We start from the raw sequence: 5440 nt of genomic DNA, 5'->3' as shown, positions 1-5440 counted from the left end.
CTTTCTGTGGGGAGAGACACTGTGAGCAGGAATCCCCACGGGGCCTACAGGCGATCGCTGAACATGGTACCAAGAGGGCTGCTTCCAGCAGCCTGTTTCAAATACACTGGAAATGAATGTCCACCTATCCAGTTTCACTCTCTGGTTTCTCACCAGTTGTCTCCTCTCTCGACTCCCTATTGAAGCAGGGGAGGTCCGGGGAAGAGCAACTGAAGGAGACCAAAGGCGCATTCCATTCAGAGAAGTTAGAGACTCGGCCTACTCCGTCTGGAAGGGAGGTCGATAGCGAGGAGCTTTTCAAAGGCACCCAGGGCAGATGGGCACTCAACTCTCATTGCCTTGGTTAGGACCTGGGTGCCTAATTACCCCTTTTGATTTTCAAACCTCACCCCCACGCCAAAAAGCATAACGAGGTCATTGGGCATGCCTGTCCTTGCAGTCCCGTGAGAGTAAGAGTCCCCAGTGTCAGCGGGACAGTGCTCAGATGCAATCCGTCTCAGTTCACTTGAGGAGCCCTATCAAATGCTGTGCCAGACCCCAGCTCTATTACATCCCTGAGTGCCCTTCATTCAACAGTTTGTCATTTGATCAACATTAAAAAGATCATCGTTGTCTGGCGTGGGCTGGTCTCCTTCAGCTTTCTGCTCATGAGAGCGCCCGGGGAATAATGGAAACAAGCATTCCCTCTTGCAAGAGACCGAAGTTAGATTTACTGGATGGCAGTTACCAGGGTTGCTCTTTTTTCCTCCTTTCCCTTCACAGAAAGTTTGTACATCTCATTACCTCCCTCCCCCGGTCCCCCCCCCCCCCCCGTTTTTAAACCAGGTCAAAAGTAATTGCCAGTAGCTCAGTTAATCAATTAGCTAACATCCCTGGCCCTATTGATCTGCAGCAATTCCAAGTATTCCCGACCCTAGATTTATTTTTCATTCACAGGTATATTATATTGATACCAAGAGCCTTTGGGTTTTCATGCTGAACATCGACTACAAGCAGCAGATCAGGGTTTCTATCAATCATTTTAGAATGATTACAGAATTCTCCCTCCTCGTCTGTTAACAGGCCTATTCTGTGCAATACTTTCTGCCCCCATTCCCTCGGCCCGGATAATTCTATTTATTATTAATATAGCATCACTATTGTTCCAGTTTATAAGCACAGAGCCCTTCAAACCCAGCTGCTTTTGCTAAGATTTTAAGCCAGCAAACAGTTTTGCAAGAGCTGCCCCATACTTCTTCAAAAGGAGCAGGCCAAGATATAGTAATTAACACAGTGAGCATCTAGGATAGATTACGTTACACTATAGTAAGTACCGGTAAGTAGTTCCACATAGAGTAGAGGAGGCACGATCAGGAAAAGCCCCAGGTACAGAACTTGATTTAAGCTGAAATAAATTATAAATTCCTGGCAATGACTTCACAGGAGAAACGCTGTGTTTTCAAATTCTGGAATCAAAGCAATTCAAAGATACAATTACACTTTAACTATCCCCAGCTATTGTCGCTTGTGGAAGAGTTAAGGTACCCAAGGAATCAAAAGTTGCCCTCCCTCTATGCAAGGTCATGGGGTAGCCATAGACCTGTATTATATACATCTTCAATAGTGACACTATGAGCACATTGTCCCACTGGCAACATACCAATATAGGCACAACCCACTCTAAGTGGTACAACATGCAGAGTACTCAGAAGGTGTCTTTTATCCCATTCCTAGGTGCAACAGAAGCCATTAGTTACAGATGTAATACTGCCAGCACACTTAGTGCAATAGCCACGCTACCCAGGTACCTTACCAAAGCATCGGCTGTGCGCAGAGAGAAAGCAGGCAGAGGCATAGTGTGACGAGCGGACAGGACTGACCCTCTCCAGTGATGTAACAGTCCCAAGGCAGGATGTGATTTCCAGCCAGGTCAGACTAGCTCTCGCTGCCCTGTGGCAGAGGCACATGCAGTACCAGCGAGCCGTGGGGGGAGCCAGTGCAGAGGTCACTGGAGGGAGCAGGCCAGCCAGGATGGAAGCAGAGTGGGTAGGTTGGCCCATCAGGGAGGAGATTAGCTGAACACCCCCCCACACACACATCACTCCAGCCGAACAGAGGTCAGTGCGCCATCCTGGCCCTCTGTCTATTAGTAGCCATCGCATTGCTCCTCCCATCCGGGCACGGAAAGCTTTTTAAGTCTCGTAGCTCATTACAAAACTAATCTACTGCCTGTGCCGTTACACATGTGAATCTTAAGGACAGGCAGCTGATGGGGAAAGGGTGATGTCTCTCCGTACAGGTTCCGAGCTTGCTTTACACTGGACCATTCTAAAATCAGTGGCATACTTGTCATACAGTTACTGTGCATGGAAACAGAGCAGCCATTATGTCTCCAACAATAGCTCCCTCAGCCTTGGATCTTAAAGACAGTTGTGTTTATTGGCAGCGAGTTTGGACTGGCTCTGTCCTCAGCGTGTTACAGAAAGTGCCGCAGGATCTGTCACCAGGCAGGAGGCGTCTCTTTTCTGTGGCTTATCTGACCCCTCTACCCCTGCAGCACAGGGCATGATCACTAGTCCCAAGGCTGGAGCCTGAAGCCATAAGCTTCTGGATCATTGGAAGCAGTGCTCTGTGGCCTGACCATCCTGGGTCTGGCAAGCTGCGGTGGGGCACAGTGTCAGACTTACCTGACCTATCCAGCCAGGCTTTTGACAGATAGGTGACCCATTCTTACAGTGGGGGGGGAGGGGTTATCATAGGCCCTTTATTTTAAAAGGGACCTCTTGTTTCTCACTGTTTACAATCAGTGCAAGTTACCCCAGTACCACAGTGATGGGCATCATTCCAGAACAGTAAGGGCCAGATTGGGCCCAGCTGCTGGGTGACGGCACACAGTGTACAAAGCCTCTGACCCCTTGAGCCCCATGCATGGGAGTCAAGCCCGGCCAGTCCCGCTGCAGATGACAGCCACCCCGAATCGGGTAAGGCTAAGACCAGGACATGACCTCCCACGCCCTAGCTCAGCACAGCTGGAAAGACACAGGGAACGGTTGTGCCAGTGCCCCAGCCTGTATACCTGGGAGGGAGCACCTCCTGGAGCCAGCGCCCCCCCCCCATGCTCCTGCTGGGGCAGTGCAGCTCTGCAAGGCCCCATCCTCAGGGCTGTGCCTATCAGAGAGCCGGGCTCTGTGTTCAAGAGTCACAGTCAGTGTTTCAGCTTAACTCTCAGCTCAGAATTCAGCTCCCACGTGTCCTTTGGGCTTAGAATAAGTGGAGCATCCAATGCGTCTTCTATCAGGAGACTAGGTCCCCAGCCTCCCAGCGACTCCGGTGACCTAAGAGGTACGTTTCTGTTTCTAACTAGTATAATCCGGTGGAGGCAGGAATAAAAATCATGCACTTGGAAGGGCCAACCAGGACATTGAATAGACATGGACCTACAGGCAGAAGAAAGAGAAGGCATCTCGATGAAACGTAGCTGCGTGAGACGGATCATGTCAGGGAAGAGAGCAAGAGAAAAAGTTTGGTCCCTGTAGGAAGCTAGAGGACTGAGCTACAGGAAAAGCAGGCAATCCTGAGCAGAGCCGGGACTAGAACCAGAGCCAAGAACACACTAGGTCTTTACTGCCAGAATTAAAGGAAAGCTACTGGGTGACCTAGCCTACTGTAGGCCCCGCCACTAGAGGGCAACGTCCATCCTATACACAAGAGCCACTACATTGCAGTTTTGAAGATAGGAAGGAAGGCTGTGAATGTTGCTGCATGGTTAGGAAGTACTGGCCGATGTTATGACCAACATTTCAGTACTTACCTGATGCCTCTGGCTAGGTGGCATAGACAGGTGTGTTAAGTGGACAGCCTAGCTTTTCCCTGTTGAAGCTGGCTCTTTTCTCCAAGGATTTATTGGCGGGACTAGTCAGAACAATTACTGCGTGCTGCCATCTGAAGCAGCGAGTGCTGGAACTCTCTAACAAGCTGTGTTCTGCAAGTGGTTTTAACCTCTGAAACCTCTCGCCAAATCCAGCTCTGGGGAAGCGTTGTTAGTATTTCAGTCAGACAGCGCTTCTCGGCAGCAGGAGACCGAGACGGAAGGGCTATAAAGTAATTAAAGGCACTACAATTCCTTCTCAGACATTAGGGTTGTGACTTTGTCCAATGCGAGGCAGGAAATTCAAAGCCAAGTCTGACCTGTCTGAATTCATGCAGGGGAAGAACAACAAGCAACGGAGTTATGGTTGGATGAGCAACTTTACCAGTGAGCTGTGTTAATTGGTGTCACAACTTTAACAGTCTTAAACATACGGAAGCTTTGTTTCAAAACCCAGCACAACAGCCTAGTTACTGCCAGGCAGGGAGATTCAAGTTCAGCCTGCTGTGCCGGACCAGGACTTCTTGGGCTTCAGGGTAGTTCTTATGACACTCACCCATTTCAATTCATCCAGCATGCTAGCGCACCAGGTCTCTCCCATATCTTACCAAGCCCTTAGCAGCAGAAGCTAAATTCCCTTCTTCCCTCAGAGGCTGGCATGGGGTGAAGTGCCAGATAATTGTAAAGTTAAAGTCACCAAAAAACCCAAATCAAAACTGAAAGCTGAGTAAAAAGTCAATGAGATGGACTTACTAACTAATTGATTCTCGTACGACTAGCTCAGCGAACGCAAAACACAAACAGAAGGAAGTATCGATAATCATTACTTACGAGATTATTCCAGGGAGCTGATCCTATGTTCTGTCAACAAGAGTTTTTGTCTATGAAGGACTCATTTAAAGAAACTCAAATGACTGATCATTCCTTGCTTGAAGTGGGTAGCCCCTCTCTCTAGGTCAGATCAAGACAACTCTGCACTCAGGATTTGTTGATCTTCAAATGAGGCTGCTTCTACTAATCTCGTGGTGGTGCATCTTTTATGCATCCTTCTTCCATTCAGATAGATTGATGAGTTGAACCATCCCCCAGAAAGATCATTGTCATGATTTTGTGCCTTTTCATTGGTCATCCCCAAAATGTGATGTTGTCCCATCTCCAGGTTACAGGTGAATCCATCATTTTGGCAGGTCTGGTGTCATTGCACTCTTTTACCCATCCCATAGGTGGCATCCATGATTCAGAAAAGTTAGTTTTCCCATGTAATTGCAATTCTTTCCTGGAATTCTTTAATTTTTACTTGGCATTATAAGTGTATAATACTAACAAAATTATCTCTGAAGTTTTTAGTTTGGTTCTCTGCTAATTGTTCGTGAAACAATGAACAGTCTCATTCTGTTGTAAATTTGGGGATTATTTTCTCAAAGTTTCATTAATCGTGAAGTTTAAAGTTTATGCTTCATTCTTTTTGCTATTAGCTTTAATTTGAAGAAAAATTTTCCCATCCTGCCTTCAAGTGTAGGAAGGTTTTCTTCCCCAATTTGATTTCAAACAACTTCCAGAGTTCATTATAAAATAAATACCCTAGCTCCTAAT

Source organism: Emys orbicularis, chromosome 16, assembly GCF_028017835.1.
Source record: "Emys orbicularis isolate rEmyOrb1 chromosome 16, rEmyOrb1.hap1, whole genome shotgun sequence".
Taxonomy (NCBI): domain Eukaryota; kingdom Metazoa; phylum Chordata; order Testudines; family Emydidae; genus Emys; species Emys orbicularis.
This window is presented reverse-complemented; position numbering follows the sequence as displayed.